The sequence below is a fragment of the Dama dama genome, chromosome 24 (assembly GCF_033118175.1).
Source record: "Dama dama isolate Ldn47 chromosome 24, ASM3311817v1, whole genome shotgun sequence".
In the NCBI taxonomy this organism is placed as follows: Eukaryota; Metazoa; Chordata; class Mammalia; order Artiodactyla; family Cervidae; genus Dama; species Dama dama.
Genome location: NC_083704.1, coordinates 55,614,777 through 55,625,336, shown reverse-complemented (window position 1 = coordinate 55,625,336; position 10,560 = coordinate 55,614,777).

Here is a 10,560-nt window from a genome sequence, read left to right as displayed (position 1 = left end):
ACAAAGGATGAGATGGTTGGATGGCATCACCGACTTGATGGACGTGAGTTTGAGTGGGCTCTGGGAGCTGGTGATGGACAGGGAGGCCTGGCATGCTGCAATCCATGGGGTCACAAAGAGTCGGACACGACTGAGTGGCTGAACTGAACTAAACTGAAAAGGCAAGTTTGGGCAGGGGAGATATAAATGAAAAGGTTGGGATTAACAAATACACCATAATATATCATATATACATATATATCTACATATTTTATCTATATAAATATATTATATAGATAAATATGTATAATATCTATGCATAAAAGATAAGTGACAGAGACTGACCGGATAACTCAACACACTTTAACAACCTATATGAAAACAGCATCCGAAAAAGAATAGATATGTGTTTATATATACCTGGATCATGTTGCTGTATATCTCAAACACACACAACATTGTAAAGTACTCTATTATAATAGAAAATAGAATTTTGTTTAAAAGAAATAAATGGAAACAAATGCCTACTTTATTGCCCTCAGGCCTTGGTGACCTGGGCTGCTGTCACATCCTCACAGCCTGAGCAGGCTTGGGTCCCAAGGCTGGACTGTCCCAGGGCTGAGGGAGCTGGGGAGTCGGGGCAGCCGATGAGCCTTCTTTGGATCTGTAGCGCCTGGTCCCCCCTCCACGGGACCCCAAACTCCAGATCCAGGCCGGCCCTCCCATAGCTACTGCAAGCCTACAGCACCCCAAAACTGATAGATGCCCTGGGCTTGAAGAGCTATGAAAAGTCACTCTTGTTTGATGTCTCCTGGTGGTGGGGTTTCCACTTCCAGCCTCCCTCCTTGGAGTCCATCCACCAAGCTATGGCATCACCCCCAGCAAAGCACTTTCCTGGGGTTAAGATTTGACTGGAAAGTGAAGGGGAAGGAAGATGAAGTAGTGAGCCCTTGGCTGCTTCTCAGACACTTTTCACTCAAATTTACAATCCAGGAACCCATCTTCCTTTCACTAAGGCTCTGATTACCCAGAGCTGGGTCTGAAGAAGTGTGTCCCTCTTGTGGCCATTGCTAGTAACAACGACCTGAAAACCAACCAACCCATCCTAAAGGAAATCAACCCTGAATTTTCACTGAAAGAACTGATGCTGAAGCTGAAACTGATATTTTGGCCACCTGATGCGAAGAACTGACCAATTGGAAAAGACTCTACTTCTGGGAAAGATTGAAGGCAGGAGGAGAAGGGGGCGACTGAGGACAAGATGGCTGGACGACATCACTGATTCAATGGACATGAGTTTCATCAAACTCCGGAGATGGTGAAAGACGGAGAATCCTGGAGTGAGTCCATGGGCTCACAAAGAGTTGGACACAAGGGAGCAACTGAAGAGCAACAACAAAAGATAGATATTTAATATTCACAAGGCCTGGGGGGTTATAAACGACCCCTGTGCTGGAGAAATAGCCTGTGGTAGGTAATAGTAAAATTATTCAAATCAGCGATGACTTTCAAAAGTCAGTTTCAAAAGGTAAATTTTATGCATCCAAACTGAAAACACAAATTTCTGATTCTTAATTTCCCATTCCTAAATCTTAGAGAAATGCAAATCAAAGCAACAACAGGGTATTATCTGACAGCAGTCAGTACAAAGTCTACAAAGAATAAATGCTGGAGAAGCCCTAGGCAAGAAGGGAAGCGTCCTACACAATTGCTAAGAGCCGCTATAAAGAGGGCAACAGAGGAGGCTTCAAAAACTAAAACAAGAGCGACCATACCATCCGGCAATCCCACTCCTAGGTGTACATATGGAAAAAACCATCTTTCAAAAACACACAGGCACCCCAACTTTTACTGCAAAACTATTGACAACAGCCAAGGCACGCGAGCATCCAAATTGCCCATCCACACACCAATGAATACAGAAGGTATGCTACATCCCTACAATGGACTATTACTCAGCCATTAAAAAAAAAGTGAAATCATGTCACCTGCAGTAACCTGGATGGATCTGGAAATGATCACACTAAGTCAGTCAGACAGAGAAAGACAAATATCACTAATAGGCAATATCAAAAAATGGATACAACTGAAATAATCTAACAAACAGAAACAGACTCCCTTACACTAGAAGCAAATTTGTGCTTAATCGCTCACTTATGCCCCACTCTTTGAGACCCCATGGACTGTAGCCCGCCAGATTCCTCTGTCCCTGGGGATTCTCCAGGCAAGAATACTGGAGTGGGTTGCCATGCCCTCCTCCAGGGGATCTTCCCAACCCAGGGATTGAACCCAGGTCTCCAGCATTGCAGGTGGATTCTTTACCGTCTGAGCTACCAGGAAAGCCCGTACACTCACCAAATGGAAAGCTTGGGCAGGAGGAGATATAAAAGATATGGTTGGGATTAAAACACACAATAAAATATCATATATATATATATATATATATATACACACATTATGTATCTATATAATGTACATATATATCATAGATAGATATATACAATGTGTATAGATATACACAATGTATCTATATATTATATATCTATATAATGTATAGATATCATATATATAAAGAACATAACATATTCTTTATATATATGATATATATATAATATCTACTTATAAAAGATATCTGAATGGATATCACATGGAAATCGCAACACTCGGTAAAGTCCTACATGGAAATAGAATTGGAAAAAGAATAGGAATGTGTATATCCTGGATCATGTTGCTGTATACATCTGAAACTCATACAATATCATAAACCCACTCTGCATGCATGTGCATGCTAAGTTGTGTCTGGCTCTTTGTGACCCCATGGACGGTAGCCTGCCAGGCTCCGCAAATCTAAGGAAAATAGAAATTCCATTAAAAGAAACTAAATGGAACCACGTGCCAGCTCCATTTCCCTCAGGCCACGTGGCTCTCACATCACAGCCACCTGAGTAGGCTTGCAACTCAAGGCTTGAGTGTCATGGGGCTGAGGGAGCTGGGGTGTATGTGGCAGCCAATAAGCCCCCCATGATATTCAAGTGCCTGGTCTTGTCCCCAGGGACCTCAAACTCCAGAACCAGGCCAGCCTTCCCACAGCTACTGCAAGTCTGTGTGTGTGTGTGGTCTGCAAGTCTACAGCACCCCAAAACTGCGGGACGTTCTGGGCTTGAAGAGCTATGAAAAGTCACCCTTATTTTGATATGTCCTGGTGGTAGTGGTGGTCCCTCTTTCAGCCTCCTCTCTTGAAGTCCCTCCACCAACCTATGGCATAACCCCCAGCAAAGCACCTTTCTGGAGTTAAGATCTGGCTGGCGGGTGAAGGATAAGGAAGAAGCAGTAGTTAGATACAAGGCCTTGGATGTTTCTTCGGCAGTTTACTTCTAACTTACAGCCCAGGAACCCAACTTTGTTTCACTAAGGCTCTGATTGCCCAAGGGGACCAGAGCTGGGCTTGAGTAAATGCTGCCATCTTGTGGTCATGTCTGGTAATGACAACTTGAAATCAGTGCTTAATACTTTCAAGGCCTGTGGGGCTCAAAATGACCCCTAAGCTTGAGAAATAGCCTGTGGTAGGTAATAATAACAGAATTGCAATCAGTGATGACTTTCAAAAGGCCATTTCAAGAATTAAATTCTAGCATTCTTAAAAAGTAAAAAAAACAAACATGAGAAGTCGTCACCATACCTAATATGTAAAGAAATGCAAATCAAAATGATGATGAGGTATCACCCGACAGCAGTCACCACAAAGTACAAGTGGAATGCTGCAGAGTCCGTGGAGAAAAGGAACCTCCTATGGTGTTTCTGGGAATATAAACTACTAACATTCACGATACAGAAGGCTACAGAGGTGGCATCAAGAGCTAAAACAAGAGTCGCCATACGATCTGGCAATCCCACTCTTAGGCAACCTCCAGAGAAAACTATCTGTCAAAGGCATGTGCACTCCAACGTCCCCTGCAGCACTGTTTACAACAGTCCGGGCATGCAAGCACCCAAAGTGTCCACCCACACACCAACAGATACAGAAGGTATGCTGCATACATACAATGGACCATTACTCAGCCATAGAAACAATAAAATCATGCCATCTGTGGCAAACTGGATGGATCTGAAGATCACATTAAGTTAGACAAAGAAAGACACATATCCTTTGATATCACTGATAGAAGAGATTGAAAAATGGATACAAATGAACTAGTTCCCAAACAGAAATAGACTCACTGACTCAGGAAACAAATTTAGACTCACCAAAGGGAAGGAGGGCAAGGGGTGATACAAATGAAAGGTTTTGATTAAAACATACTCAGAATTACATCTTATGTGTGTGTGTGTGTGTGTGTGTGTGTATACACACACATAGTCTATCTATGTAAGATATATAGACATAGTATTAAAGACAAGTGACAACCAGATCAATACCACATGGAAATCTCTTCAACACCCTGTAATAACCTATATGAAAGCATAATATGAAAAACAGTGGATGTATGTGTAGTTTTAACTATATCATATTGCTGTAGATCTCACATACATATAACATTGTAAACCAACTCTAGTAGAAAACAGAAATTCCTTTAAAAGAAAATAAATAGAATCACATGCCTACTCTATTCCCCCCAGGCCTCGGTGACCTGGGCTGCTGTAACATCCTTGCAGCCTGAGCAGGTTTGGGTCCCAGGGCTGGAGTGTCGTGGGGCTGAGGGAGCCGGGGTGCATGTGGCAGCCAGTGAGCCCCCCATGATACTCAAGTGCCTGGTCCTGTCCTCATGGGACCCCAAACTCCAGATCCAGGTCGGCCCTCCCAAGCTACTGCAAGCCCTACAGCACCCCGAAACTGGTGGACGCTCTGGACTTGAAGAGCTGTGAAAAGTCACCCTTTTTTTCCAAGCGCTCGTTGGGGGATTCCCGCTCTCTGCTTCCTTCCTTGGAGTCCCTCTGCCGACCTAGGGCAGTTCCCTCCAGTAAAGCACCTTTCTGGGGTTAAGATTTGGCTGGAGGATCAAGAGTAAGGAAAAGAAGTAGTGTGACAAAAGCCTTTGGGTGTTTCGAACAATTTGCTTCTAATTTACAAGCCAGAAACCCAATTTCTTTCACTAAGCCTCTGATAGCCCCAGAGACAAGAGGTTGAAAAAATGCTGCCGTCTTGTGGTCGTTTCGGGTAACAACAGCCTGAAACCGGTGCTTAAAAACACTTCCTATTCTCAAGGTCAGCTGCATTCCACGTAACCCCTATGCTTAAGACGCGACGTGCGGTAGATCATTGCAAAAGAATTCAGAACAGCGATCCGTTTCGAAAGTCAGTTTTAACATTTCCATACCTAAGGCGCTGCTTTTTTAAGACAATTATAACAAAAATATTTACAAATTGGTTAAATCACGAGCTCTACTTTTTGTCATACACTGTCACCTCACGACGTCTAAAATGCCTAGATGTTGCAAAGTAAAGGATGAACATTGTCCAAAGTAAACATAGGTACTTTTAAAAAATGAACATACAGACAGACAGTTATAACCTAAACTGTCCTCTAGATGTCAGCCAAGCCTCCCTCTCCTCCCCCTTTCTCACATCCCTCCTCCAGAATTTCAGGGATCAGGTCCCGGACTACATGAGACCTAGAAGGACACGTCAAATGGTAAATTGCTTGTGATTATGAATGGGTTATTTTTTGCTTCATATGCTTTTTGGTTTGCTTTTATGCACATGTTAAGTTTTTTTTAAATGTTGTTTTAAAGACTTTAAAAAGCCAACTTTAAGAGGTAAATTTTACGCATCCTTAAAATAGAAAAATGTACATGAAAAGATATTCACACTCTTAATTCGTAGAGAAATGCAAATCAAAACGACAATGAGGTATCTTCTGACAGCAGTCAGCACAAAGTCTACAAACAATACATGCTGGAGAAGCCATGGACAAAGAGGAAGCCTCCTACCCCGCTGCTGGGAATGTAAGTTGCTAACAGCTTCAATACAGAGGCTCAAAGGTGGATCCAAGAACTCAAACAAGAGTGACCAAACTGTCTGGAAGTCCTCCTCGTAGGCACATATCCGGAGAAAACCATCCTTCAAAAGGACACGTGTGCCCCAACGTTCACGGTGGCACTATTTACAGTAGCCAAAACATGCAAGCATCCAAAATGTCCATCTACTCACAAAAATGGAACAGAAGGTCGGCTACGTACAAACAGTGGACTATAACTCAGCCATAAAGAAACAAAATAAAATCATGCCATCTGTGGCAACATGCACGGATGTGGAGGTGATCACACTAAGTCTGACACAGACAAATATCCATTGATGTCACTGACAGATGAAACTGAAATATGGCTACAAATTAACTAACTTACCAAACAGAAATAGACTCATCAGCTTCAGAAACAAATTTAGACTCACCAAAGGGAACTGGGGGAAATATAAGTGAAAAGTTTGAAATTAAAGCATACACGGAAATAAATCATCTGCATATATATATATAAATCATATGTATGTATATATATAAAATTCTAGTTATATGATGTGTCAGTTGCTCAGCCGTGTTCAGCTCTTTGCAATCTCTTGGGATGTAGCCGGCCAGGCTCCTCTGTCCCTAGCTTTCTCCAGGCAAGAATACTGGAGTGTATAGCCAATCCCTTCTCTAGGGGATCTTCCTGATCTAGGAACTGAACCCGGGTCTCTTGCATTGGAGGCAGATTCTTTACCATCTGAGCCACCAGGGAAGCCCCCTAGTTATATAAACATATTCTTTATATATGATACATATATATAATGTCTATGTAAAAATGTTAAGCAACAAGGACCGACTGCATTGTATATGGAAATCTCCTCAACACTCTGTAATGACCCATATGAAAACAGAATCCGAAAAAGAATCGATGTATGTCTATGTATAACCAGATCATGTTCCCTATCTCCCAAACACATACACATTGTAAAGCAACTCTACTGTAATAGAGAACAGAAATTCCTTTAAAAGAAAATAGATGGAAACAAATGCCTAGTCCACCTCCCTCAGGCCACAGTGACCTGGACTGCTGTCACATCCTCACATGAGCAGGCTAGGGTCCCAGGGCTGGACTGCTGGGGGGCTGAGGGAGCTGGGATGTATGTGGCAGCCAGCGAGCCCCCCAATGATACTGAAGTGCCTGGTCCTGTCTTCATGGGACCCCAAACTCCAGATCCAATCTGGCACTCCACAGCTCCTGCACCAAACTGGGTGAGCAGAGTGGGCTTGAAGAGCTGTGAAAACTCACCCTTTTATCCGTCCCTGGACGGGGTTCCCAGTCTCAGTCTCCTTCCTTGTAGCCCCTTCACCCAACTATGGCAGCACCCCCAGCAAAGCACCTTTTTGGGGTTAAGATTTGCCTGGCGGATCAAGGGTAAGGACAGGAAATAGTGAGACACAAATCCATGGTTGTTTCTCTGAGCAATCTGCACTCTGATTTACAACCCAGGAACCCAATTTCTTGCACTAAGGCTCTGATTGCCCCAGGGACCTCTGCAGGGTCTGAAGAAATGCTGCCATCTTGTGGCCATTTCTGCTAACGACATCTTGATAACTGGTCCTTAAAAAACAATGCTCTCAAGGCCTGAGGAGCTCAAAAGGACCCGCACGCTTGAGAAATACCTGCGGTGGTAATAGTGAGAGAATTCCAGAACAGTGATGACTTTCAAAGCCAATTTCAAGAAGTACATTTTGGCATCCTTAAGAAATAAAAACGAACATGAGAATTCTTCTCCACCATTTCTAATATTTAAAGAATTGCAAATCAATGAGGAGGTATCATCTGACAGCAGTCAGCATAAAGTCTACAATCAATAAATGCTGGAGAGTCCCTGGAGGAAAGGGAACCGTACCACATCGCTGCTGGGAAAGTAAAGTGCTAACAGCCACTATAAAAAGGCAACAACAACAACAAAAAGGCAACAGATGTGGCTTCAAGGACTAAAACAAGAGTGACGGTATGATCTGGCAATCCGAATCCTAGGCGAGCATCCAGGGAAAATCATCCTTCAGAAAGACAGGTGCACCCCACTTTTCACCAGGGCATTGTTTACAACAGCCAAGGCATGCAAATATCCAAAATGTCCATCCACACACCAACGGATACAGAAGGTGTGCTACGTACATACAATGTATGTAGCAATACATACGTAGAAAAGAATGAATCTGTGACAACCTATTTGCGTTGGGAGATGATCACATTAAGTCAGACTGAGAAATGCAAATATCCTGTGATAGCGCATAGCGGTGAAACAGAATAATGGATACAAATGAACTAATTTACCAAACAGAAACTGAATCCCCGACTTAGGAAACAAATTTAGACTCACCAAAGGGAAAGTTGAAAAAAAAAAAAAAAGAAAGAAATAAAATAAAACCATCCCCCTTCCAGACCAAAGAAAACAAAAAGAAGCAAAGGGAAAGTTGAGGCAGGAGGAGATATAAATGTGCAGGTTGAGATTAAAACATACACAGTAACATATCGTGTATCTGTATATATGTACATACTGTATCTATATAAACATATTCTTATATATAAGATATGTATACTGAGGGCTTCCCAGGTGGCACTAGTGGTAAAGAGCCTGCCTGCCAATGCAGGAGACATAAGAGATGCAGGTTCGATCTTGGGTTGGGAAGATCACCTGCAGGAGGGCATGGCAGCCCTCTCCAGCATTCTTGCCTGGAGAATCCCATGGACAGAGGAGCCTAGCAGGCTACCGTCCATAGGGTGGCAGAGTTGGCCACGACTGAAGGGATTTAGCACGCACACATATGTGTAATACCCACATATAAACGATAAGCCACAAGGACCAACTGGGGAGCACATGGAAATCTCAACACTACGACGTATGTGAAAACAGAAGGTGAAAAGAGTCTATATACGTATATGTGAATAGCTGGATCATGTTGCTGTAAATCTCAAACACACACATCGTTAAGCATTTCTACTCTAACAGAAAATGGAAATTCCTTTAAAAGAAAATAAATAGAAACACGTGCCTACTCTATTCCCCTCAGGCCTCGGTGACCTGGGCTGCTGTAACATCCTTGCAGCCTGAGCAGCCTCGGGTCCCAGGGCTGGAGTGTCGTGGGGCTGAGGGAGCCAGGGTGCATGTGGCAGCCAGTGAGCCCCCCATGATACTACAGTGCCTGGGCCTGTTCCCTTGGCACCCCAGACTGCAGATGCAATCCAACCCTCCCACGGCCACTGCAAGCCCACAGCACCCCAAAACTGGTGGACACTCTGGGCTTGAAGAGCTGTGAAAAGTCACCTCTTTTGGACATCTCCTGGGGGTGGGATTCCCGCTTTCAGCCTCCTTTTAGGAGTCCACCCACCAAGTTATGGCAGCACCCCCAGCAAAGCACCTTTCTGGAGTTAAGGTTTGGCTGGTGAGTGAAGCTTAGAAGAGAACTAGTGAGACACAAGCGCTTGGGTGTTTCTTCCAGCAATTTGCACCGTAAATTACAACCCAGGAACCTGCCTTTCATTCACTAAGGCGCTGATTGCCCCAGGGACCAGAGCTGGGCCTGAAGAAATGCTGCCATCTTGTGGTCATGTCTGGTAACGACAACTTGAAATCAGTGCTTAAAAAGACTTAATACTCTCAAGGCCTGTGGGGCTCAAAATGACCCCTAAGCTTGAGAAATAGCCTGTGGTAGGTAATAATAACAGAATTGCAATCAGTGATGACTTTCAAAAGGCCATTTCAAGAATTAAATTCTAGAATTCTTAAAAAGTAAAAAAACGAACATGAGAAGTCGTCACCATACCTAATATGTAAAGAAATGCAAATCAAAATGATGATGAGGTATCACCCGACAGCAGTCACCACAAAGTACAAGCGGAATGCTGCAGAGTCCGTGGAGAAGAGGAACCTCCTATGGTGTTTCTGGGAATATAAACTACTAACATTCACGATACAGAAGGCTACAGAGGTGGCATCAAGAGCTAAAACAAGAGTCGCCATACGATCTGGCAATCCCACTCTTAGGCAACCTCCAGAGAAAACTATCCATCAAAGGCATGTGCACTCCAACGTCCCCTGCAGCACTGTTTACAACAGTCAGGGCATGCAAGCACCCTAAGAGTCCACCCACACACCAACAGATACAGAAGGTATGATGCATACATACAATGGACCATTACTCAGCCATAAAAACAATAAAATCATGCCATCTGTGGCAAACTGGATGGATCTGAAGATCATATTAAGTTAGACAAAGAAAGACACATATCCTTTGATATCACTGATAGAAGAGATTGAAAAATGGATACAAATGAACTAGTTCCCAAACAGAAATAGACTCACTGACTCAGGAAACAAATTTAGACTCACCAAAGGGAAGGAGGGCAAGGGGTGATACAAATGAAAGGTTTTGATTAAAACATACTCAGAAATACATCTTGTGTGTGTGTGTGTGTGTGTGTGTGTGTGTGTGTATACACACATAGTCTATCTATATAAGATATATAGACATAGTATAAAAGATAAGCTACAACCAGATCAATACCACATGGAAATCTCTTCAACACTCTGTAATAACCTATATGAAAGCATAATATGAAAAACAGTGGATGTAT